At 45.6% G+C, this 27,445-nt stretch overlaps 2 protein-coding genes and 1 long non-coding RNA gene across 6 annotated transcripts in view; 1 reads left to right on the top strand and 2 right to left on the bottom strand.

The window, feature by feature from the left end:
- The window catches only part of KLHL13 (kelch like family member 13), a 1,461,558-nt gene that overhangs the window by 1,286,040 nt on the left and 148,073 nt on the right, over positions 1–27,445 (bottom strand). The gene's annotated exons all lie outside the window — the stretch shown is intronic.
- Positions 1–27,445, bottom strand: part of GPC3 (glypican 3) — a 236,671-nt gene that overhangs the window by 146,380 nt on the left and 62,846 nt on the right. The gene's annotated exons all lie outside the window — the stretch shown is intronic.
- Positions 192–26,440, top strand: LOC310754067. 2 transcript variants are annotated; one of them, XR_014543587.1, is made up of 4 exons: positions 192–667; positions 17,732–17,849; positions 18,458–18,614; positions 26,111–26,440. It is a non-coding gene; the product is annotated as an uncharacterized lncRNA (long non-coding RNA). The 2 variants fall into 2 exon arrangements; XR_014543588.1 differs by lacking the exon at positions 26,111–26,440 and having other exon boundaries at positions 18,458–18,752.

Raw genomic sequence — 27,445 nt, 5'->3', positions numbered from 1 at the left:
ACTTTTCAGCAATAAAAGTGAACTGCAGAAAATAGCTTACTTGGCTGACATCTTTGCCATCTTGAATGAGTTAAATTTATCACTACAAGGACCAAATGCAACATGCCTCAATTTGTCTGAAAAGTTCCAATCATTCCAAATGAAACTTCAGCTTTGGCAAAAAAAAAATTTAAAAAATTGGATGAAAATAAAATTTACCTGTTGCCTACCTTATCTGCTTTCTTTGAGGAACATGACATTGAACCAGACAAAAGGATTACGATGATAATTTCTGTGAAAGAACACTTGCACATGCTTGCAGACGAAATTTCGTCATACTTTCCAAATCTACCTGACACCCCATTTGCACTGGCCAGAAGCCCATTCACAGTCAAAGTTGAAGATGCTCCTGAGACAGCACAAGAGGAGTTCACTGAACCTATTAACAGCGATGCAGCGAGAACTGATTTCTCTACAAGGCCAGTTACAAAATTCTGGATCAAGTGTTTGCAGTTATATCCTGTTCTGTCTAAGACTGTGTTGCGCCTTCTTCTTCCATTTCCAACAACATATCTTTGTGAAACAGAGTTGCTTGTTGGTTATCAAGTCTAAATACAGAAGTAGACTTCCTGTGGAAGATGATATTCGTTGTGCTCTTGCAAAGACTGCCCCGAGAATTTCTGATCTGGTGAGAAGGAAGCAATCTCAACCTTTGCACTGATGTTGGCTTTTTACGCATACTGTCGCAAAATGTAGTAATGTAGTTTACTGTTGTTATATTAAGACTGTTACCCATGCTACACCATGCTTCAAGACAAAATTTCATTTGTTTGTAATTAGAAATAAATATTTCACAATATATAATTACATATTGTTTTTGTGATTAATCACTATGCTTTAATTATGTTCAATATGTAACAATTAAATACATCCTGCATATCAGATATTTACATTACGATTCATAACAGTAGCAAAATTACAGTTATGAAGTAGCAGTGAAAATAGTTTTATGGTTGGGGGTCACCACAACATGAGGAGCTGTATTAAAGTGTCGCGGCATTAGGAAGGTTGAGAACCACTGTCCTAATCCCTCTCACTCCCAGCACGGACCATCAGTGGGTACCAGTATGGTTTGCTAAAGGCTGACCAAGCACCTGTATGAAAGTCAACATGGTCAGAGGCTAAGAAGAAACACGCAACAAATGCACATATCTTTCCAACCATTGTGTTGCAATGGTCAAATATGCAAAAATGCTGCTGGAAATGCATTTTTCAAGCCTGTATCAGTTAGTGTAAGTAATACATTTTCACCTCTTGTGTTTTAATTTGCTTTTCTCAAATACTAGCTCCTTGGGGGAAAGAACAGCAGCGTGTTGGGGGTGGGCACAAGGGGAGAAAGTAATTTTTCTTTTTAAGAAAACATGTGTGTGTGTGTGTGTGTTTTGTAAAACAAGGAAAGGGCTGATTCCCAAACCCGCATGGAACCTGCTCCATGCCGTCCCAGGCAGAGGCAACCGCTGCTCATCCTGGGTTGCAGTAAAGCTCATGGCTTCCTAACGACATTATCTTGACATTTAGAAATATTGCTTAAGGAAGTAAAACTGGCACTTAGAGGGTTCTGATATGCAGAGCATCAGTGAAAACAGTGGGGTGTAATTAATTTTCAGAAGGAAGAAAACAGAGAAAGACAGACTCCTCTCTCATACATATATTTTAGCAACTAGGAAAATGCACACTTTCAATTCATGAAGATACAAGGACATCCACCACAAAGACAAGAGAATCCCAACAGACAGGTGTTACTGTGGTGTTGTCAAGACCCACATTTTAGCAGCTAAAGGCTGAAACTGACGGCACTCCCCTGCTCTCATGCTTTGGTTCTTAGTCGAGTTGAGAAGCCAATTCTGGAACAGATACACAGTTCATGGTCTTGGCTCAGCTGACCTTCTCATTCTAGAGCACCTTTGAATTTCTTTTTAATATTCTGATGTTGGCTGAAGGGAAGTGATAATCTCAAAGCTCTGGAAGGCACCAGACTGGGAAATCCACGACGTTCTCTGACACTTTGGGAAACCTTTTCTTTCAGGCAGGCAAAAGGAAACATTTACGGTATGTTCTTGGCTTTGTGTTTCCAAATTTATCAAAATACTGCCATTCCAAACTTTTGGGGAAACTCTGGGATTTCTCATTTGGCAAATAATGCAAATTAGACCAAGAGAAGCTATGGACTTCAAAAACTCACCTCTGCACTTTTACGTGTTAAGGACAGTAGACTATGAGAAGTTTTCCAGGAAATAAAATGCCCTTTTGATGGCAGAAAGAAGAGATATTAAAGACAGATCCCTGCAGATGGCCAGCTGTTGTGAAATGCCCTATATGCCATTTCATTTATGAGGAAATGAATTTGTGTCTATATTCTCTGCCTGTGTTTATCATTTCCCCTCCCCTAAGCAACAATGTGCTTCCCCTCCCCCTACACATGTAAATAAGATTTCCTCATCTTAAGAGTCTTTGCTCAGTCCGTATTAAACATACTGGCTCAGTTGAATCATTGGGAATTAGGCTAGGAAATCTGGAACAAGCAACAACATGCTCACTCCTTAAAAAATGAGTCCTTCCTGTTACGGAAAAATCTAGGTGTGAGGCTGCTCAGTCCCCCAGCTGGTCGGGCAGAGCCCGTGGGTCCCTGCGGAATAAAGAAAGGAGTCCAGCCACCAACCGGAGCAAATAGCTGTAGACCAAAGTATATTGTGCAACAGGTTCAAAGAGGAATTTTGAACCCCGAGGATGGGGTGACAAGGACTTTTAAAGGTTTCTATCTTATCCCAGCATACAATTCATTAAGCATCATCACTACATCATTGCTACATCACTGCTACATCAGAAAAGGGGAGGGTTATACGTGATTAACACAGGAGGAATGTGTTGGGGCAACAGGCGGATACAGGATATGTATTGGGAAGAACATTCTAAGCACCTACTACAAAAGGACAATAGAACTTTGGTTTGCATAGTCTGCCACCTGGGCAAGGCCAGAGGAGTGCCTTTGCCCAGCGATTGACACCTATGAGTACTTTCCTGTGATTACGTGACCTCCCACTTGAGGGATTATGGTAGGGACCAAGTGGCTTCCAAGTCCTTGGCCAATGAAGCAAATGGGCGGTGGAATGAAGGAAACTGGCAAAGGAGTTGATTTTATATGATTTTTAAAGCTAGGTAACTTCCCTGAGCTGTCAAGTCAAAAGAATACGTTTTTTGCATAATATTTGTAACATTTAAATATGTCCCCCCACCCCCGTAATATCCGAAACATTCCCTACCCCCACCCAGGACACCATCAGCTATAAGGCAGGGTGCTGAACTACAACTCCCATCGGCCCCAGCCAGCATGGCCAATGGCCAGAGGTGATAGCAGTTCCAATTCAGCAACATCTGGAAGGTCCAAAGGTCCATATCCCCTGCTGTAAGGGGCTCAAGCAGGCCAATTCACTACCTGCTCCATTGCCCAATTTTATTTTCCAACATTCTGTGGCTCTTGGAGGTCACTGAACATGTTCAGTTCTCATTGCAGGGGATTATCACCTTTGGGTTCCTTAATCTTATGTTCCATACTTCTGCATACCTCAGTATCCACCTAAGCCTGGCAATACCACCCTCTTGCTTCTCTTTAGCCATCCTTTGGCATGTTGTAAACAAAAATGCACCAGTCTTGTTGGCACTCTGCCACTTGAGTTTGGCATTAGGGGGAACCTGCCTTCTCCTTCTTTTTCCTGCTTTAATTGAAAAAAACCCAAGAGAGCATCCATAGTCAGAAAAAAATGAGAACATGTCTCTGTAATGTGGAGAGAGGGGAGGGAGAGGGAAGGTCCTTTACAACACTTCTAAAGTCTGGACTTTATAATAATACTGGAAGCCAGAAGTATAAAAGCCTCTGAGAACAAATCCATTATTTGTAGCAGTTCAGGACAGTTGTAATGGAATGTGCACTCTGTTGGAATAATGAATTTCTTTCCCCAACCTTTATTTATTATTTTTAAGTCCTGTGCTTTGCCTTCCAAATGGAACTCTGCAGCCTATAAAGGTTTGCAAGAAAGGTGGTGGTACATTTTAGACAGGCTTGGCTTTCCTTCCTGGAGAAGGGGCTTAAGGCAGCAAAAACTACCGGTACTTTGCTGGAGCAGACGAAAGATTCATCTAGACCAGGTACTCTCCCCACAACAGAGAAAGGTGGTGATGATTTGTTAAACTTATCACTTGCCTTTATATATATATATACAGAAAGTAATTCAAAGAGATGTACAACAAAAAATAAAAATATGTAACACATATGTTAAAAGGAGCATAAAAGACAAATTGGAAAGAACAATCATCTGTAATCTTGCAACTTCTCTCTGGCTTCTCAAGGAAGTAGCTCCCTGGTATGCAGAGAAGACACATCCAAAACACAGCTTCCTTTTTTAATGTTGGGCATCACAAGCTGCCAACTGGGAGGAGAATTCACATTCTATAGCCAGATTGCTTAAATGACGCTGCAAGCTGAGGGATAACAGAGAGACTTGGTAATCTGCTTCCTCTGGCCATCCTTCTTCCTTGGACCAAGACCAGTTGATACTCCATGGCAACAATGAATTGCTTAAATGATTGCTTCCAAATTCTCCAGCTCCAGCATGCATCACAACAAAAGGGGCCTTTACCTACTGGGACAATTATCAGTTGGCTGGAGCCAAAGATCTCCTTGCAAAATCACTTCAGAAATGGAGACCAGAATTTTCAGCTGATCAAAACAAGCCATCATGAATCAGAGAGGAGCAAGATCATTTCAGGGGTCCAATCAGCTAACCAGAGAACCAGAGGAAATAAACCCAGATGAGGAGATAGAGAATACATGTGAACATAAAGAGGATGACCCTAGAGCCGTGGAAGAAGAGCATGGTGTTATCATGCAACTCCTGCCTCTTTCACTAATAAACTCCACAAACAATGACAGCCTCCATGCTCCCAAATGTCATATCAACACCTGTGAACTCAATCAACGCTAGACTTAAAGTGCCTAGCATCTCAGATTTATAAATTTTGAAACGGCAACTCGACTTGCCAGACTGGCTCAGGGCACTTTTAGAAAAAGGGGGAGCTTGTTGGTTGCAACCTGGCATCCTTTCATGGACTTTGTCAGCAAGCACGAGGACACCTGCCCATCAACAGCACACATGTCATCTTGGACTGGCCCAAATTGTAACACAGATATAGCTTAAAGATTTCTGATATTCCATTCTGCCCTCCCTATTCCCCCCACCCTGCTCACAAAGCTCATTTACCATCCTCCTCTCCTTTCTATTTAAGCATATCGAACAGACCCACCACAGTTGACACTTTGCTGACTTAACAGTCATGATTATTTATGTTGTGTGTTATAAAGTTCAATAAAAAATATTTGGGGGGGGGGAGTGGGAGGTCTTTATGGACCAGGTTGCTTGGAAAGAGAAAGAGAGTGTTGGGGCAAGGGGAGAGACCCAACCTTCGCTTGCTTATTTAGAAAGATAGAAGCAGAGAAGCACTAGTGATGTCTTTGATCAGGGTCAGCAAACTTTTTCAGCAGGGGCCGGTCCACTGTCCCTTAGACCTTGTGGGGGAACTGGAATATATTTTGGAAGAAAAAAAATGAATGAATTTCTATGCCCCTCAAATAATCCAGAGATACATTTTAAATAAAAGGATACATTCTACTCATGTAAAAACACCAGGCAGGCCCCACAAATAATCCAGAGATGCGTTTTAAATAAAAGGCCACAGTCTACTCATGTAAAAACACGCTGATTCATGGACAGTTCACGGGATGGATTTAGAAGGCAATTGGGCCGCATCTGGCTCCCAGGCCTTAGTTTGCCTACCCATGTCTTTGATATACAGCAGGTAGCCAGGTGAAAAAGTCAAATGCCACCTGGAGCAATGTCAAGTTCATTATGATATACAGTGGTACCTCGGGTTATGTACTTAATTCGTTCTGGAGGTCTGTTCTTAACCTGAAACTGTTCTTAACCTGAAGCACCACTTTAGCTAATGGGGCCTCCTGCTGCCGCTGCGCCGCCAGAGCACGATTTCTGTTCTTATCCTGAAGCAAAGTTCTTAACCTGAAGCACTATTTCTGGGTTAGCAGAGTCTGTAACCTGAAACGTATGTAACCTGAAACGTATGTAACCCAAGGTACCACTGTAAAAGGTAACAGATAATGATTACAAGTACTGAGCCTGGGGTTGCTGTAGAAAATAAGCAAGAACAGAAGTCTTGACAGTAGCAGTGATGGGATCAGCAGCAGAGGAGGAAGAAACTGGCAGTATAGTGATCACATGCAAACTATTTGGGGCTATTTAATGAAATCCTCACATCTTGTCACAGGCTGGAAGTAACAATAAAGGTAAAGGGTAAAGGGACCCCTGACCATTAGGTCCAGTCATGGCCGACTCTGGGGTTGTGGCGCTCATCTCGCTTTATTGGCTGAGGGAGCCGGCGTACAGCTTCCAGGTCATGTGGCCAGCATGACTAAGCCGCTTCTGGCGAACCAGAGCAGCGCATGGAAACGCCGTTTACCTTCCCGCCGGAGCGGTACCTATTTATCTACTTGCACTTTGAGGTGCTTTCGAACTGCTAGGTTGGCCGGAGCAGGGACCCAGCAACGGGAGCTCACCCCGTCGATGGATTCGAACTGCTGACCTTCTGATCGGCAAGCCCAAGGCTCTTTGGTTTAACCCACAGCACCACCTGCGTCCCTCGGAAGTAAAAGTATTTTGTCTTAAACAATGAAGCTGGTCTCTTGGAGTAATCGGCACAAGTAATCTGGTTACCAGAAGAAAATAATTAACACCTCCTGGAAAAAAATGGCTTGGGGCCCTAATTTCACTATGGAATGGTGAAGCTCCCAGGGCCACTGGCATGATAATGCCTGAGCACCCTCTCCAGTGCTGTGGGGTCTGTTTTGCTGATTTTTTACTGTTTTGCAGTGTGGAGCGGTGATCAATGAAATGGTCTGGGAGAGGGCATAAGTGGCACAAACCTTACCCAGGAGCTGACTGAGCAGGTGTTCAGGCTCATAATCAGACCTTTGAAACAGTTAACAGTAAATAAGTAAATAAGGAGAACCTGGCCAAGAATGGCAGCCATAAGGACAGAATCTTAAAATGCCTTAGCAACAATTCCAGCTTTAAAAGCGAATTCTTGAGCTCCAGCAATTAGCAGTTTCATCATGTGATTTTTCTGCACCACACTCAGCCACCAGTGGGAGGTTTAGTGCTGCCTGGCTCATTGGTTTTACTATTCCTCTCTAGTGGAGGAAAATGCTACACTGAATGTCCAGAGGGCACTGGGGGAGCAACAGAAGTTGTCTAAAATAATTGTTCCTTGTCATGCAAATTTCATCAAAGCAAAAACAAACTGGAGGTTTGTAGGAAGTGGAAGTGCCCAATAGCCCAGTCTTCCAGCTGGCTTTGTCTTCTTTTTCTCTCCCCCCTTGGGCACTGTGGCATTTGCCCATTTCTTTTGATTTTGTTTGTACAGGGGGGTGGAAATAGTTAATGTAGATTGACCAATGAGAAAGCTCAGAGGTGGAGCCTACCTGGTTTTGAGGCTCAGCCCAGGGGTTTCACCATTGGGAGATAGAGGAGACAGAGCCAGTAAGACGAACATAGCAGTTGTGACAGCTAGAGTGAGAGACAGGGATAGAACTGAGAGAGAAGAGTGTGACAGTGGGAGATAGTGCCACATCTAGTTAAGGGAGTGCATCTGAGAAACCGTTCTGAATATATTTAAAACTTGTTTGTTCTTCAATAAACTTTAATCTTCATTGTTTACAACCTGACTGAGACTCAGTATTTCACCAGAAGAAACCCGGTTGGTGGCAGCGGAAGAATAAAGCAGTGGTGTACAGGTCAATAGTCCGTGAAACGACCAGGGGCTCTGTACGAACGCCACAGGCACCCTCAAGACTTTGGCTTACCATGTGGCCATTATCCGTTCCCATCCCTGCCATGAGAAGTGCTGCTCTCCTTGGGCCAGAAGAGTCGGGTCCCAGGAGGAGTTCCCCAGCCAACCTGCCCATTCATGGGTCCTATTTAACACACATCTGTCCTCCTAAGCATTGAGAAGATTTGGCTAGTTCTGCTCTGAAAGTTAGGAGTGCTTGTGTTGCACCACTGCTGCTTGATTTTACTTGCAGAATGTTTAAAAGGTTGTTGGTTTGGGACCTCACTGTGGTGAAAAGCAGTATATAAATTTTATAAATGTTTGGACGGTTGAAGGTAAGATGCTGAGAACATTTTCTGACATCCTATATCAGTTTGGGCTAATATAATGGGGGCTGGTGGGGCTGGGTTTTCTTTTAAGGATTTGTGCTTTCATTTCATTTTACTGCTGCTGCTCTGTAGGAATTGATTCATTTTAAATGGATTTTTTATTTTTGTACTTAATCCTCCGCCTCCCATTGCTGCTTTGAGCTTTGCTGAAATGGCTACTATGCTTATTGAATTGGTTAGTGAGATGCTGCCTGTGTTATGGGAATGCTGTTATGTTTATGACCAGGGGCTGCCCCACTGCCTAGCCTTCAGCTCTCTCCCCCCCCCCCGCACACACACACCTGACCAACCACCCCTTATACCCCATACACATTTTAGTGGAGGGGAAACAACTCCCAAGGGGCCGGCCAGATCCATGTGCTGCAGCTGCTTGGCTGCCTATCAGAAGCTATGTAAGCTGCAGAGCATGATGACACCTTACATTTTTATGCATATAGGAAGATATGATCTGTTACAGAAGTGGAAATACACTTTGTTACCTATCAGTTTCACAACAATTAATTATGGGATTTTTGTGGCAAGGTATCTACTAATTAAATTAGGAGGAAACTGCTACCTCTGCATGCAAATTTTGAAAGCCAAGTCCTCCCTCCTCTCCTCAAGAGCAGTCTGGCATCAACTTGCTGCTTTAATGGAGGGATCATGTTCAATAGACTGCTCTCTTAGACCTTTGCATTTATGGGAAACGCAGCCATGGCTGACAGTGGTAGCAGGCACCAACAAGGCAATGACGCTTATAATGTGTGACTTCTTAGCAAATATTTAATTACCAAAGGTGAGGAGGGAGGTGGTCCTCCCTTGCAGGGCTCATCTTTCATTGCTCCGTTAATCCTTTACAATTTATGCACTACACTGGAATATAATTGCAGGAAATAACCCAAGGTATATTTTAAAGATTAACCACAGCTACTTGTTAAATATTGCTTCACTAAGCCTTCACACTGCGCATTCAAATTACATTGTTTTCAGCAATCTTTGAGGATGAGCCTATAAGGTAGGTCAGCATTATCCACATATTGCAAGGGGGGGGGGGGAGATGCTGAGAAATGTATTTACACTTTTATATCCAGTCTTTCTTCCAAAGAAATCAATGATTTCCCTCTGTCCATCATCTCTCTCCCTACACCCCTTTCATCTTCACAACAAACCATGCAAGAAAGATTAGGCTGAAGGGAGTTTGTCAGCTCCTAGGATTCTTTGCAGGGAGGGGATGTGTTTTAAGCGTAAGGTGTGTGCATAGCCAGAGAGAGAGATGGAGAGAGACTGGTACAAAATCACTCAAAGTGCTTCAGGGCCAAGTGGGTATTCAAAACTGGATCTGCTTGGTCCTAGTCTGCCATACTAACCACTGAACTATTGTAGCTTGAGAGAAAGAAAGGGAGTAGGTTGCTTAATGCTAATGGAGACAGGGCACTATGGACAAGAGAACTCTTAAAATACAACATGGCAACACCTATGAAGAGTCAGAATTAGTGGAGCGGTCACTCCTGCAGCTAAGACAAAATCTCCCATTAAGCATCCCAGTTTGACTTACATTTTGTGTTATGTAAGGGATATCCAGTATCATATAACCAACATGCATAACTCTAATTATTGCACGAAGGAGTTAAGTCCATAGAATAAGTTGTCCCGTTAGGCTTAGCTAGGTCACTTCCCCTCACCTTCAGTGGACGGGTTACCAAACTCTTTGTTCTCTCCCTTTCCACCATGTGAACCCTACCAGTAAGCAGAGGCGTAGGAAGGGGGGTGCAGGGGGTGCAGCCCAACCCAGATGTCATGACTGGGGGGGTGACAAAATGGCAGGTGAGTGGGCAGCACACCTCGCACCCGGTGACAGCAGCTCTTCTGACCCAGCAGCAGAGAGCAGCCCTCCTCAGCCGTGGCGAGGTGCACCCGACTGCAGCAGCTCCATTGCTGGATCATCTCTGAGCCAGTGCACAGAGCAGGAGGAGAGTGAGCAGCAGCTTCCCTGCTCCTCTCCTACCCTGAACTGTGGCACGTGGGAGGGCACCCTCCGCACCTCGTGCCCCTCAGGAGCATGCCCGCCCTGGGCAGCGAAGGCATATGCTCCGCCGCTGCCAGTAAGGAGGTCTAAGCTGGAACGTGGGTGGCGCTGTGGTCTAACCCACTGAGCCTCTTGGGCTTGCCGATCAGAAGGTCAGCTGTTTGAATCCCTGCGATGCAAAGAGCAATGGTTGTTCTGTTACAGCTCCTGCCAACCTAGAAGTTCAAAAGCATGCCAGTGCAAGTAGATAAATAGGTACCGCTGCGGCGGGAAGGTAAACGGCGTTTCCGTACGCTCTGGTGTCTGTCACAGTGTTCTGTTGTGCCAGAAGCAGTTTCATCCTGCTGACCACATGACCTGGAAAGCTGTCTGTGGACAAACGGCGGCTCCCTTGGCCTGAAGCGAGGTGAGCGCCACAAACCCATAGTTGCCTTTGACTGGACTTAACAGTCCAGGCAGAGCCGTCTTTCTCTTTGGGCTTACTGGCGCATTGCGCCAGGCTGCAGGCCTCTCAGGGGCACCCAGGTGAGTCCCGCCAGCTGCACCCTGCCACCTATATGGCTGGCGACAGTGGGGGAGGAAGGGGGGAGTGGTAAAGCATCTGAAAGCACCGGCACACCCCCCCCCCCGGCAGGCCAGTGGGAATGCCACTCCCCCTTCCCCCACCACTGGGGCAGACACCTCCTTGTTTTGCTTTTCAAAAGGGAAAATGACCCATCAGTTTGTTTCCCCTCTTGTCCTTCTCTTTCTTTGGTGTTGTGTGTGTGTGTCTGTCCAAGAGGCAGGAAACATGAGCGCTTCTGCCTCCCAGCCCCTCACCAGGCTCGGCTAAAAGAAGAGGACGGAGCGTCAGCCACCAAACAAAATCACGGGTTGGGAGGCACACTTTGCCTCCCTCCTCCAGGTCATTTTCACCCACGGCATGGTCAAATTCACCTCTGCAAAAGAGCGTTCTTCTGCTTTAAATGTCCTGTTCAAACCTCAGTTTGCAGAAATGCATTTAGGGATCGCCTCTCCTTTCTGCTTCTTTCTCTCCCCCTAGATCTCTCTGCTAGCTAGCATTTATATGTAGATCAGCTCCTCTCTCCCTCTCCCTTCCCTCCCGCACCTTGGGTCGTCATGATGCAAACCCAAGATATGCATTGTATTATTTAATATTCTTTGTTATTCTTTGTTACTGGGAACACACTTCTCGGGGGGGGGGTCAAGTTTTGTAAGGTCAGGTAACAGAAGGCACCCCACCTATCAAGTCTTTGCTGGAGAGAAAATGTGTCTGAAGATCTGCATATGACCTTCTCTACCTGCCTCCCCTTTCTTCTTTTTCTTCTTCCCAGGAGGGGTGGTGGGTTAAAATGAGAAGGAGCTGGATTTGATTTGATCACTGGCAGTTTATTAATCTTTAAATCCTACCTAAGATAAAATGGATCAGCCCTATAGATGGATATAGATAGATCCCCAGCCAAGCTCTCCTGGGCAGCCCTTGCCACTGTGGTCCTTCAGGTCCTTCGGCTCACCGGGTCTTGCCTGATGAATGGGGCTTGGGCTACAGGGCACATGCCAAACTTTCTGTGGGATGGCCGCCCCTGGAGCCCTTTCCAGTGACTGCCACAGAGAAACCCGTTTATTTATTTCTTGGAGTATTTTAATCATAAGATCACAGAACTGGATGGCTGGAAGGGACCCCGAGGGTCCTCTAGACCAACCCCCTCCAGCGCAGGAATCACAGCACAAGCATCTCTCACAAAACCAGTTTGCTCCATCTTCCCTGTGAACAGCCCTTCAGATACAACAGAATAACAGAACCATTCACAGAGTTGGAAGGGAACACCATGGTCATCTAGTCCAGCCCATCTAGTCTTTTGCCCAACATGGGGCTTGAAACCGCAACCCTAAAGTAAGAGTCACATGCTTTGCTGACTGAGGTTTGTTTAAGTTTCCTGTTTTCTTGGTGGTTTCAGGAAAGGGGGGGGGCACCGGAGGGATCTTTGCACCACAGCGCCGGATATGCTTAAGAGGGCCCTGCTTCCAGGGGTCCTTTACCTTACCTAAACTGGATCCTCCAAGCTTGGACTGTGTAGCTTAAGGAAATCACCTTTGTGTTTCTATACAAATAATTTACACTTACCATTTTGGAAACCAAGTTATACTGCCTGTCTTTTCTTGAAGTTGTTTGGAAAAGCACATGAATCCGACCTTTAAAGGATTTCTAAGAAAACAATTTTAAACCTACCTAATATGTGATCTCTTTCTATGCTGCAGGACGTGGAGAATTTTTGAAAAAACATAGAAGGGGATATTTTAAGGGTCTAACAACCTATATTTCCATGCTTTACTTTGCTGAATGTTTTGTGATTTTAAATCTGTGTTGGGGCTTCCCCACCAATGAGTACTTGCCCCAAATCTGGATCTAGGCATCCAGGGATGTTGTGTATTGAGTCAAAGGATTTTATATCTGTATTATTGTTGTCTGTATTTGCATTAGGGTAAAGTAACTGCCTTTTGGTTCCAGAGGGTACAGCTACTATTGGTTCATTTAAGCTGCTGTATTTGGATCCTCTGTCTTATTGGTTTCCTCCAAAAGGCAGGACTGTGATTGCCTGATATTGTTCCCTCCAAAATGTATCCTTTCTAGCTAGTTCCCTGTCCCTATAAATGTAGCTCTCCCCTCCTCAGTTCTCAGTCTTGTTTGCTGTAATAAAGAAGCGTTACTACAGAACTGTCTCCAGCATATTATGTCAAGAGAGCTGAAATCACAAACCCCACGTCACAACAACTGGCGACAAAGGTGGGATCCGGAATGCTGAGGAGCGGTTAAACGCAGCCCTGCCTCAGAGTCCGGATTGTAGCTAAGAACAAGACTCACTGGCCGGCTGAGAAGACGACCCTGCCCACAGGACAATGGAGAGTCCAAGGGTATTGGAGCCCTTCCAGCCATCAGAGCCCCACACGTGGGAAGACTACGTCGAACGCTTTGAGTTCTTCGCAGTGGCTCAAGGGATCACCGATGCCAGCAAAAGAAGGGCCACATTCCTGAGCTACTGTGGGCCTGAGACCTTCAAGCTGGCCAAGGCATTGCTTGCTCCAGCGAAGCTAAGTAAGACACCTCTCAAAGATATTCTTGCCTGCCTGACAAGCCATTTGGCGCCTACTGAGACCAAGATGGCCCGGCGGTTGGAGTTTCATAAGAGGCAGCAGCGTGCTGGGGAGTCTGTATCTGCATTCCTAGCTGAACTGCGGAAGCTCGCTCAGCACTGCGACTTCCAATGTCTGGAAGAGACTCTCCTGGATCGGTTTATCGGTGGTCTGAGCAGCAAGAAAGCCAGAAGACGCATCGTGGCTAAAGAAGAGGTTACCCTTGCTTCAGCCTTGAAGGAGGCCGCTGCCACGGAGAATTATGAAAGAGAGGAGCTTGATGCCAGTCGCAAGGCCCCTAAGATAGAAGTTGCGCATGCCATGGACGAGCTAGAGGCTACTCTGAGCCAAAGCCCAGTCCGTGGGGTCGAGTCAGTGCGTCAGGCCTGCACAGTGCACAAAGATCACCGAGGCAGGTGCCCTGGTTGTGGCGGAAACCATGAGCGGAAGAGTTGTCGTTTCCGGGATGCTATGTGCCGGACGTGCGGGAAGACAGGTCACATCGCCAGGGTCTGTAGATCGGCGGCGCTGGGAGCGACAGGAGCAACTAGACTGGAGCATCGCAGACCGTCCACGGCAAACCATGTTCTAAAGGACTGCCACTACGTAACGGAGATCAACGGGAGGGTCGTGCAGTTTCCAGCGCAAGGCAAGGCACACGTCAAGGTGAAGATTGAGGGTCAGCTGTGTGACATGGAGGTGGACTCCGGATCTGGATTCACTATCGTGTCGGACCAGACCGCGAGGACATTCTTCCCCAGGGGTAAGTTGCCCCCTCTGGAGCCCTTCCCGGCAACCTTGCAGTCATACTCAGCGGGCCGCATCCATGTCATGGGAATGTGTGCCGTGAGAGTACAGTTCCGGGACAAACAGGCGGTACTCAAACTGGTGATTGCGAAGGGCAGTCGCCCCAGTCTCCTGGGCACTGACTGGTTCCCCGCCCTGGGACTGAGTATATCAGGGCTTAATTCAATCCAAACCTGCCCTGAGATGAGCGAGGCATTATGCAAAGAATTTGCCGGTCTCTTTAATGGAAAACTGGGTTGTTATAAAGGGCCCCCAGTTGACTTCGAATTGGACCCTGGGGTGGCCCCAATCCGACTCAAACCAAGGCGAGTGCCATTTGCACTGCAACCCAAGATCGAAGCAGAGCTGGATAAATTGGTCAAGCAGGGAGTTCTCTCACCCGTGGACTCTGCTAAGTGGGAGACTCCAATTGTCACGCCCCTTAAAGCAAATGGGGAAGTCAGGATCTGTGCAGATTACAAATGTACTATCAATAAGGCACTCAGGGGAAACTCATACCCCATTCCAGTCGTATCACATCTGTTGGCTAAACTGGCTGGGGGCAAGGTGTTCGCCAAAATTGACCTGGCACAAGCCTACCAACAGCTGCCAGTAACCCCACAATCAGCGGAAGCACAGACTATTGTCACACATAAAGGGGCGTTCAGAGTTAACAGATTACAATTTGGAGTTTGTGTGGCCCCAGGGATTTTTCAAGGGCTCATGGAACGCCTGTTAAGAGGTCTGCCGGGGGTCTTGCCATTTTTTGATGACGTTTTGATTGCTGGAAAAGACCCACAGGAACTGGTTGCGCGTGTCCGTGCAGTGTTGCTCAAGTTCAAGGAGGTGGGGTTGCAACTGAAAAAGGAAAAATGCAGTTTTGGGGTGCCAACCGTGGATTTCTTGGGGTTTAAAATTGATGCATCAGGCATCCACCCCACAGATGCTAAGATTAAGGCCATCATCGAGGCACCACGACCACAGAACAAGACGCAGTTGCAGTCATTCCTGGGACTTATTAACTTTTATCATTCGTTCTTACCCCACAAAGCTTCGGTAGCTGAACCATTACATCGACTGTTGCAGAAAAAGAATGTGTGGCGATGGGGGCAGGGGCAGCAGAAGGCTTTTGACTCCTTGCGAGGAATGCTGAGTAGCAGGAGCGTCCTTGCTCATTACGATGAGTCGAAGCCGCTGGTCCTGGCATGTGATGCCTCTCAATACGGCCTGGGGGCGGTGCTGAGTCATAGGGAACCGGATGGGTCGGAAAAGCCAATCTCTTTCTATTCCCGTACGTTGTCGCCCACGGAGCGCAACTATGCTCAAATTGACAAAGAGGCGCTTGCAATTGTGGCAGGAATCAAAAAGTTCCATGATTATGTGTATGGTCACCATTTCTCCATTGAAACGGACCACAAACCACTGTTAGGGTTGTTCAACCCGAACAAACAAACGCCACAAATTCTCTCCCCCAGAATGTTGCGTTGGTCTATATTCCTGAACGGGTTCCAGTACACCTTGACCCATGTGCCGGGGAAACGGTTGTGCCACGCTGATGCGCTGAGTCGATTGCCTCTTCCTGGCGGGAGCAATGTGGATCCTGCTCCAGCGGAGCACATAATGATGCTGGAAACACTTCCGGGGGCTCCTGTAACGGCTACTGATATAGCTGAGAAAACGAGGAAAGATGCTGTTCTCTCCCGTGTGCTCACTTGGGTGGGGAGGGGGTGGCCAGGTGGTCCGCATGAAGACAAATTCAGGCCTTATGCGACAAGGCAGCACGAGTTGTCCATGCATAAGGGTTGTCTCCTGTGGGGAGATAGGGTGATCATCCCAGCACCACTGAGAAACAGGGTTCTTGAGACGCTTCACATGGGACACCCGGGAATGGTCAGGATGAAGTCGCTAGCCCGATGTTATGTGTGGTGGCCTGGAATGGACCAGAACATAGAACAATGGGTACGAACATGCAAGGCATGCCAAGAGGTGCGGCCAGAAGTGGCCAGAGCACCAGTTCACTGGTGGGAGCAGTCCAGATCTCCCTGGAGCCGGCTGCACTTAGATTTTGCTGGGCCATTCCAGGGGAAGGTCTTTTTGGTTATTGTCAATGCATATTCCAAATGGTTAGAAGTGGCAATGGTCCCTAGCATGGCATCAGCTGCCGTAATCAAGGTGTTGAGGCAGCTGTTTGCAACCCACGGGTTACCTGAGACCATTGTATCAGATAATGGGGTAGCTTTTGTATCCCAAGAATTCAGGGCATTCTTGGCTGATAACTTCATAAGAGGGGTCACATCCGCGCCCTTTCACCCATCCTCCAATGGGCAGGCTGAGCGCATGGTAAGAACAGCCAAAGAATCCATTGCGCGCTTAATGGAGGGTAACTGGTCAGCTCGCATCGCGTGAATGTTATTTTTGCAGCATGCGACGCCGTGTACTGTGACGGGCAAGTCGCCAGCTGAGCTGCTCTTGGGTAGAAGACTGGTAACGGTGCTGGATTATGTCCACCCCGATAAAATGCCAAACCGTAATTCAAGAGAAACCCCCCAGGCTGAGGCTGACACAACAAGGTATCTCGCCCCTGAAGATCTGGTCTGGGTGAGGAACTATTCACGAGGTTCGCGGTGGGTGGCTGGTGTGGTCACCCGGACTAGTGGACCAGTGTCCTACTATGTGACCTTGGAAAATGGGCAAGTTTGGAAGAGACATATAGATCAGCTGAGGCGCCGGGCGCTCAGCAGGGAGGGGTCAGATAATTCATCCCTGGCTAACGACGCAGAGCTGCAAGACCAGAGTGAAAATGTCCCAGAGGTGCAGTCACCAGGGGCTTCAGCAAATGAACCAGGGTCTGCTAGTCCTCAGGAGGACGAGGTACAGGTAGGGGACCCTGCGATGTCTGGGACTCCATCTGTTCCTGACGAAACCCCTATAGCACCCCCCCTACCACAGGTAACATCCAATCCAGAACCGGCAACATCTGTTGTCAGGAGATCAAGTAGAAGTTGTAGGACCCCACAGTACCTGAGAGATTACGTCTGCAGTGCTCACTAGGGGGGGAGGGGTGTTGTGTATTGAGTCAAAGGATTTTATATCTGTATTATTGTTGTCTGTATTTGCATTAGGGTAAAGTAACTGCCTTTTGGGTCCAGAGGGTACAGCTACTATTGGTTCATTTAAGCTGCTGTATTTGGATCCTCTGTCTTATTGGTTTCCTCCAAAAGGCAGGACTGTGATTGCCTGATATTGTTCCCTCCAAAATGTATCCTTTCTAGCTAGTTCCCTGTCCCTATAAATGTAGCTCTCCCCTCCTCAGTTCTCAGTCTTGTTTGCTTGAATAAAGAAGTGTTACTACAGAACTGTCTCCAGCGTATTATGTCAAGAGAGCTGAAATCACAAACCCCACGTCACAACAAGGGAAACCTCCTTTTATTTTACCATATGTGTTTTTCCTTTTAACCAAACAAAACCAACATTACATGTGTAACAGGAAACCACAGTATGACAGGAGTCCTGCTGCGTCAGACCAACAGAACTTGTCCAAATTGCCACCAGGCTGATGTTTCCAGGCACCTTAAAAAAAGACAACATGCTCCCTCCCTCTCCAGGTAGCTAATATTCTGAGACAGAAGGCTGCTGAACTTGAATGTTCCATTTTGCCATCTGTTTGCCTAATCCTTATTAGCTGCTGATTAGCAACTGGGGGGGGGGGTTACAGTTAACCTGTTATGCAAAGGAGTATTTTGCTTTTGCCTACCTGAAATCTACTTCCACCATCACTGGGCAACCCACAAGTTCCAGCAAAGTGAGTGAGGTGCCCTCCCCACCAGTCCCTCTCCACACCTGTCACACTTGGTAGCCCCCCCCCCCCGAGCACCACCCTTGCTGACAACCCCACAGCACAACTGAGAAGCAAATTGTGGCCTGCCATAAAGAATTATGCTGGATATTTGGAGCTTCTTTGTTTTGTACTTGAGAGAGATGGAGATTTTTCAGGAAGGCCTCTCTACACAACATGCACTTCTCCATAAAGTGTTACTTAATTCTTCAAAAGACAGAAGAAACACTTTTTAAAAAATGAGTGTTAGTGTCAAACCTGTCATTCCAGCTAACTGCCCATATGGAAACTCAACGAGATTTGCAGTGCATTATGCTTTATATGTGATTTAATTGATTTTTTTAGTGGAACAAAGCTCTTTTGTTTTACATTATTCAGTAAACAGACCTCCCATCATGTTCCAATTGCAAGAAGAAGAAGAAGAAGAAGAAGAAGAAGAAGAAGAAGAGGAAGACAATTGAGGGAGCCACTTAAAACCTGCTTCAGAATGAAGCAATGACTTTGGAGATAAAATTTACTCATTTGGAGGCCTCAGGTATGAACAGATTTGTCAAACCATCACTTTTAAAGCATTAAAAAAAGTATACCAGAGCAATGTAAAATGTAGCCAGTAAACATTCCAGGCTTTGATGTTAGATTTGTACTAGAGACTTTTTCATAAAAAGAAAACCTAGGATGTAGAATGATCAATTCAGAAAACTGCCTAGACTGCAGGTGAGTTTTCCTACACAGCTGGCAGAAAAATGTGGTCCAAGGACATGCATTTGGCAACCAGCAAAGGGCCTTGCACAAAACAAAACCTTTTTTGTTTTATTTTTTTCCCTTTTAAGCTTCCTGGTATCTCCATGCAGAGCAAGAGCCCTTTGTTTGTCTGGGTTGCCGCTTTTACAGCAAAGGGTGGGTACCCTAGTCAACTGGCCAGTCAAATATCCCTCCAGGCCCAGAATGCCACCATGCAGGAGGAAGCATCCCTTTCTAACTCTCTCCAAAAAAGTTGGCAGGCAGGCGTGTGCTCTGCAAAGATCCAGTGAAGTGTTGGGTGCAGGTCCAGAAAATACTAAATACTTATTATTTTTATTTATTAAACTTGTATACTGCCCTTCATCCGTAGATCTCAAAGTGGTTGATGAAAGACTAAAAATATTTGTTTTAATTTCCTTGCAATTCCTCAACTATATGCAACCAAACCTTTTTTAAAAAATCAGTCAAATGTCCAACCCACTGACATTGCGTTGACACCAGCACTGGTTCAGCCACCCAGCCAGGTAGTTAAGTCCGATACTATTTACTTTCATATTGTGTTTGGATTGGTTCCTGACATTGCTTCCAGCTACAAAACTCAGGTTAAAACACACAAATTAATCAGCACAGTAAACAGAGAGGCCTTTATACTTCTTTAGATAAATAAAAAAGAACATTGGCTGTTTTGGAATGGCAGCCTTTTGCTAACATGGAACAACTCTACTGTATATCATTTTGAAATATGCAGCACTCTCAGACCTGTGCAAGCAGCGGGGGGCTCCTTTCTTATTGACTAGGAACATTAATTGGCCATCACCCAGACTTTATTGAAGTTCTCAGCCAATACAGATAAAAGAGCCTATTGCAATCCACAATGAGCAAGCAAACAGAGAAACATTTAATGCTCAACAGTTCCAGTTGCTTACTGGAACTGCAGGCTCTAATTCCTGGGCTGTGTTCCATTTTTGCAAGCACAACATAATTTCCACTTCTTGGATACCTGTTTCATTATAAGAATGCTATCTGTAACAGCAGTGAAGAGGAGAAATGGAACAGTACCAGGTTCCATGAACACTCAAACGCTGCAGTCCCTTAAGGCATATAAGTCGGAACCCTTTCCTCTAAACACTAAGTGCTTCACTATCTCAAGTCCAAGCACCAATTAAAGGCTTAGCAGGGCTCTGGGAGTAAAGGCAACCCCAGCAGTAACCAAGTCTCCCAAGCCAGATAAGAATCTCAGCTCTGCTTTCAAGATTTGAAGGGATGTTTTAATTCCACTGAATGTTTTATGTACCTGGAAATCCAAACAGGCAAGAAATGTGTTATCAGGCTGATCCTCTAAGGAATTCTCTCAAACACACACACTTCTAGAGCATTAGCTGCCTGGGATGCAACACCATCTTTCATTTGGAAATCTGACTGCATTTTGCAGTTAAATGGCAGCCTAATAGTTGCAGTCTGCAAAAGCTTCCATACCTGAGTTCTAAAATCAGTTTCCAAAGGTGATGGGGCAGGGAATGGAAATGAGAGCAAATGAAGCTTAGGGAACTTAGGGAGCTTAGTGGTGGGAGGAAAAAATCCTTAAATAAGAGACACGGGGGAATGATTAATGGACTTCAATGTCTGTACACTGATGCGCAAAGCATGGGAAATAAACAAGATGAGCTTGAGCTCTTGGTACAGCAAACTAAATATGACATAATAGGAATCACTGAAACCTGGTGGGATAAGTCCCACGATTGGAATGTAATAATGGAGGGATACAATCTATTTCAGAGAAACAGACCAGACAAGAAAGGAGGAGGAGTGGCGTTATATGTCAGGGATGTGTATACCTGTGAAGAGATCCAAGATTTAGAACCTCAAAGCCAAAGTGAGAGCATTTGGGTCAAAATTAAGGGAGAGAAGAATAACAGTGACCTCATTGTGGGAGTTTACTATAGATCCCCAAGCCAAACGGAGGACATAGATGATGCCTTCCTGGAACAGATGGCCAAGCATGCAAAAGGAAGGGAGATAGTAGTAATGGGGGGCTTCAATTACCCGGATATTTGTTGGATGTCAAACTCAGCCAAGAGCATAAGGTCAAAGAGATTCCTCACTGGCCTTTCAGACAACTTCATTGTCCAGAAAGTGGGAGAAGCAACAAGAGGAACAGCCATTTTAGATCTGGTCCTAACCAATGTTGATGACCTGGTTAGTGGGGTAGAAGTGGAAGGATCATTAGGCGCGAGTGATCATGCTCTTCTGAAGTTTACTATACAGCGGAAAGGAGCAGCCAAGCATACTAGGACTCAATTTCTTGACTTTAAGAAAGTCGACTTCATAAAACTTAGGGAAGTGCTGGGTGAGATCCCATGGACAGTAATACTAAAAGGAAAGGGAGTTCATGATGGCTGGGAGTTTGTTAAGAGGGAGATAGTAAAAGCACAACTTCAGGCAATACCAATGAGACGGAAACATGGAAGGTGCTTAAAGAAGCCAGGGTGGCCATCTAAAGAACTTTTAACTGAGTTAAGATTAAAAAAGGATGTGTACAAAAAATGGAAAAGGGGGGAAACCACCAAAGAGGAATTCAAACAAATAGCCAGCACGTGTAGACACAAAGTCAGAAAAGCTAAAGCACAGAATGAACTCAGGCTTGCTAGAGAGGTTAAAAGCAAGAAAAAAGGCTTTTATGGGTATGTTCGTAGCAAAAGGAAGAACAAAGAAACAGTGGGGTCACTCAGAGGAGAAGATGGTGAAATGCAAACAGGGGACACAGAAAGGGCTGAACTCCTCAATGCCTTCTTTGCCTCAGTCTTCTCCGATAAAGAAAACAATGCCCGACCTGAAGAATTTGGAGCAAATGGTTCAGCAGAGGAAACACAGCCCAGAATAACTAAGGAGATAGTACAAGAATACTTGGCTAGTCTAGATGTATTCAAGTCTCCAGGGCCAGATGAACTGCATCCAAGAGTATTAAAAGAACTGGCAGATGTGATCTCAGAACCACTGACAGTCATCTTTGAGAATTCCTGGAGAACAGGCGAAGTCCCGGCAGACTGGAGGAGGGCAAATGTTGTCCCTATTTTCAAAAAGGGGGAAAGAAAGGACCCAAATAATTACCGCCCAGTCAGTCTGACATCAATACCAGGGAAGATTCTGGAGCAGATCATTAAGCCAACAGTCTGTGAGCACCTAGAAAGGAATGCTGTGATCACCAATAGTCAGCATGGATTTCTGAAAAATAAGTCATGTCAGACTAACCTGATCTCGTTTTTTGACAGAATTACAAGCCTGGTAGATGAAGGGAACGCAGTGGATGTAGCCTACCTTGATTTCAGCAAGGCATTTGACAAGGTGCCCCATGATATTCTTGTAAAGAAGCTGGTAAAATGCGGTCTTGACTATGCTACCACTCAGTGGATTTGTAACTGGCTGGCTGACCGAACCCAAAGGGTGCTCATCAATGGTTCCTCTTCATCCTGGAGAAGAGTGACTAGTGGGGTGCCACAGGGTTCTGTTTTGGGCCCGGTCTTATTCAACATCTTTATCAATGACTTGGATGATGGACTCAAGGGCATCCTGATCAAATTTGCAGATGACACCAAACTGGGAGGGGTGGCTAACACTCCAGAGGACAGGATCTCACTTCAAAACGAACTTGACAGATTAGAGATCTGGGCCAAAACAAACAAGATGAATTTTAACAGGGAGAAATGTAAAGTATTGCACTTGGGCAAAAAAAATGAGAGGCACAAATACAAGATGGGTGACACCTGGCTTGAGAGCAGTACATGTGAAAAGGATCTAGGAGTCTTGGTGGACCACAAACTTGACATGAGCCAACAGTGTGATGCGGCAGCTAAAAAAGCCAATGCAATTCTGGGCTGCATCAATAGGAGTATAGCATCTAGATCAAGGGAAGTAATAGTGCCACTGTATTCTGCTCTGGTCAGACCTCACCTGGAGTACTGTGTCCAGTTCTGGGCACCACAGTTCAAGAAGGACACTGACAAACTGGAACGTATCCAGAGGAGGGCAACCAAAATGGTCAAAGGCCTGGAAACGATGCCTTATGAGGAACGGCTAAGGGAGCTGGGCGTGTTTAGCCTGGAGAAGAGGAGGTTAAGGGGTGATATGATAGCCATGTTCAAATATATAAAAGGATGTCACATAGAGGAGGGAGAAAGGTTGTTTTCTGCTGCTCCAGAGAAGCGGACATGGAGCAATGGATCCAAACTACAAGAAAGAAGATTCCACCTAAACATTAGGAAGAACTTCCTGACAGTAAGAGCTGTTTGACAGTGGAATTTGCTGCCAATGAGTGTGGTGGAGTCTCATTCTTTGGAAGTCTTTAAGCAGAGGCTTGACAACCATATGTCAGGAGTGCTCTGATGGTGTTTCCTGCTTGGCAGGGGGTTGGACTCGATGGCCCTTGTGGTCTCTTCCAACTCTATGATTCTATGATTCTATGAACCAGATCATAATAACTCTTGGAGCAGCTACTTTTGTTAACAACACTGAATGCACAGTTATGAGCAAGGAGTGGGATTCACTTGCCTGTCTTTGCACCCATCAAGCTGGAGAAATGTGCTTATGAAAGGGCCACCTGTGCCATCAGCATTGGTTCCCTCTCTCCCTGTCTCCCTCCCTCCCCTCCAACTGTCCCCTGGCAAAAGCAGAGGGCGGAAAGGAAAATGTGCAGGATTCTCCTTGAACTGCTTCCATTCTAGCAGCTCCTTAAGAAGTGGCAACTAAGAAACAGTGCCTAAATTTGCTCATTTCCTCTGCCATCTTTGTCTCTGTGTCTTTCTGGACTGAAAGCCCAAGCATGGGGACTGTCTTGCTTTTATTGAGCTGCAAGCCATCCTGGGTGTCTTCTTTGACTGGAGAGAGGAGTGGAAAATATTTAAATAACTAGGCCTGGTTGAGCATCTTGAACCCCACAATGGCCAAACAGATATCTCCGGGAAGCTCACAAGCAAGACATGAAGGCAAGGACCTTTTTCTGCTGTTGACTCTTCTCCCAGCACCTGCTACTTAGATGTACTGGTATATTGCCTTAGAGCACACAAGCTAATTGCTAGAGGATGATTTAGCCTCCAGGAAGGTGTCAATTCCCTCTTAAAGCCATTGGCCATCACCTCATCCTCCACCAGTAAAGTCCACAGGTTTTGTGCTGTGTGCTTCTTTCCCCTCCTCCACACCTCCTGAATTTACTGTTAATCAATTTTGTTGAACTTCCAGGTTCTAATAGGCGGGAAGAAAAATCTTCTTATCCCACCTTCACCCCAACAATCACAGATTTATCAACCTCTACTAGGCCCCCACCCTCAACAATCTTTTTTCCAACCTAGACAGCCACAACAGCCTTCTCATGGGGGAGCAGCCTCCTGATCACATCAGTTACCTTTTTTCTGCACTTTTTCCAGCTTTTCTGAAGTGAAGAGAGCAGAACCGGCCATTCCTGGATCAGGATAGACCACGGTTGCCTGTGCATTGATAATATCAGGGCTGGCTTACTGCTATGCACTTTATGTGAAGCTATCCTTGGGGGTGCAGAATGCAGTGGCAGGATTGTCTGTGGGTGCTTATACCTTGGTCAGACCTTTGGGCCTACCTAAATCAGTGCTATCTACTAGAATTGGCAGTGGTCTTTCTCAGCCTCACCCAGAAATGCCAGGAGTTGGACCTGGAACTACTTCCCCTTCCTGTGAAATACAGAGCTGGCTCAGAAATGCTTCCCTGACAGATGAGGTCTTCACTCCTGAGCAGTGTTAGAAATTCAGTTATATAAGCTGGGTACCAAATGGCTCCTTGAACCAGGGTTACAGTCACCAAAACAGAATGTCTAGTTGCCATTTTGAGGCCAGACGACTTTTGAGTTCCAGAAATTCATTCTGATTGTGCAGATGGATAGAATTTTACAGGATGGGGTATTAGTGTGTGAAAACAGGGAAAACCCAAGGATCCCCGGGCATGGTGGAGATGGCAGGTGCCATTCTGGTGCCCAGTCATCTTCACTTGGTTGCAAGTGGCCAATAGCCAGGTGTAAAAGGCACCTGGTGCCCAGCGAATTCCAAACGATGCTCCTGAGGTCTACTCAGGTGGAGGAAAAAGTTAAGGAAGAACCATGTGTGCTCTGGAAGTAGGAAGGGGAAGGGGTGCCCAAGATGATATAAGCCTCCAAATTTCTCTTGGGGGGGGGAGACTGTGGGAACTGTTATAGGCAGGCTATTCCATCTGCCTTGCCCAAGGAGGGAGGAGCTGCTGTTTAGGTACCTACTTGAATTCATACTGAATTTCCTGTGCATTGCACCAAAAGGAGTAAAGGTGATGAAACTAGGCTGCAGAGAACAGAAATTCCACCTATTCCTGTAATTTCTTGAATCACATGGGTATTGATTTAAACTGGTTCCAAATCTACAGGATATATTAGGACCAAACCTCCAGTCTTTCCTTGGTAAAAAATCAAACTGTCCTCTTTAAAGGGTAACACATTTGATATTTTGAAATCATAAAGTGAAGACAGAATGTGATTTTAATAATGCAAATCTATTAGCAACCACCTTAACACTTCAGTTAAACTGCAGTCTATCTCTTTGTAAATGTTCCCTTTTTTGTTTGTTTTTTAAATTGCTTCAGGGTCATAATTTTCAGCATCTACTTTTGGAACACCTTGTTTTTTAAAATCATTCTTTAATGTAATAGGTGGAACTTAGAATGCTTAAATCGTACTGTATTTTTTTTGTTAATAGTTTCACTGTATTTTTTGTTAATAGTTTGTGGCATTAACTACCTTGCTCCTTGGTAATTGCTTTACAATGTTAAGCAGCCCTTCAGAGGGGCAGGCAGAGGCCAGCTGAGCATCATTCTGGTCCTTGCCTGGCCTGCTCTCCCTGCCAGCAAGTGGGTGTGTTTGCACAACAACAGTTGCTTGACCTGTGCAGCATCTGCCTGCAGGCAAGAGGTTTTCTGCTGCTTGTGGGCTATTGTGTGATGGCTGACTGAGTGGATGAAACTGGGGTGGAGGGAAAGCCCATGGCTTCTCCTCCAGGGGAAGAAGAATGGTTACAGAATCCACATCTACTTGTATCCAATGTGATATGGGGGTGACAAAATGTTTTTGAAACATGGAACCCCTCAACCCCCCTTTTTAAAAAAATAAAAAATAATCATTATTTGAAGAAGATGCAATGGAAACTGTGCCACAAGATTGTGGGCTTATTGTTTTATCTTTTTGTAAACCTCCTTGAATTCTTTCTCTCTCTTTTTTACAACCCCCCCCCCCACCCTCTTGCAAAGATCTTTCTTCGCCACAACTTGCCTTTCTTCAGTTTGGGGGGCGACAGCCCTAAAGAAAAACAAAAAGCACCAGCTTCCATTTTGCCTCCAACTTGTCTTGCTTGGTTTACTTCTGAAGTTCAAAAAAATGCACCACAAGTGCCATTTAGCTGCCATGCGCTATCAAGCAGGCACAGCTGGATCACAAGCAACTTAGAAGTTCACTGGCTTCCGGCGTTTCTTGCTGAGCTGCCTACAGTGAAACAGATTTCAGAGTCTAAATTCTAAGCGCGCCTGCCACTCTCATTAACTGTAATGGCAACCGGGAGAGAAAAGAAATTGCCGAAGGGGCAGTGAACTGAGGAATGTCGAAGAGGAAGCCGCCCCCCACCCAGTGGCAGAGCACTTATCAAACTTTGCTTTCGTGACCCCATTTTGAGAGATCTGTCTCCCACAGCAGCCATAAGATTAGCAAGCCATCCCAAAACTCTGGCACCACATATTTAATCAAGTTTACTGGAACTGGGTCTTGTGTAAACATGGTACAGCTTTCGCTCTGCAGCTGGAAAGCCACAAAAGGTTGGGCTCCTTTCCTTGATCAAAGGAATGCCACACATCAAAATTCTGTTTCCCTCACCTAGTAAGGTTGCCCTCCACACACTTCCACTCTCCCTACCTCCCCCAAATTGGGCAACTTCATTTCTTGAGTCTAATTCATCTGGTCTTCATAATCTAGCATTAAATCCAAAGCCATTCAAACAGAGCTCAAATGAAGTTAAGAAATGGTTTCTTGCATATCATTTTCACAAGAAGCCATATCCCGCTAAAAAGGAGTTATATAATTACTGCCATCCATTCTGCGTGCTTGGAAAGCTGATGTTGGATCATTCTTTGGGAGAAACAGCCTCAGATCTTGTCCCAGTCTGATGCTCTAAGCCACACGAACACCCAGGCTCTTGGCTCAGGGGATGCAGTGGTGCAGTGTGGCACACAGGAAACAAACCCATGATGCTGTCAAAAAAGCCAAACATGGTGTCTGCACAACCCTGGTTGTTACTCTTAATGCCATGTACGTAGAGGATTTACAAAATACAAAATATTTGAGGCATAGTCAGGAGAGTTACACTAGTAATCTTGAAATTGCTGTCCTTCCACTAAACATTTTAGATTTCTCAATTCTGCCCACCAAGTCACCCTTGAAAAATGGTAGTACCAATGTAAAAAAACAGCTCCTGTTATTCCAAGGTGAGCTGCAAAAGGCAGTAGTATTGTAATATTTTTTTTATTCTCAGATTACATTATGATTTGCAATCTTGCTTCATATTAAAGTGGACAGAAATGTAATTACGAAAACAA

The sequence above is a fragment of the Podarcis filfolensis genome (genome assembly GCF_964270895.1).
Source record: "Podarcis filfolensis genome assembly, chromosome: Z".
In the NCBI taxonomy this organism is placed as follows: domain Eukaryota; kingdom Metazoa; phylum Chordata; class Lepidosauria; order Squamata; family Lacertidae; genus Podarcis; species Podarcis filfolensis.
This window is presented reverse-complemented; position numbering and strand designations above follow the sequence as displayed.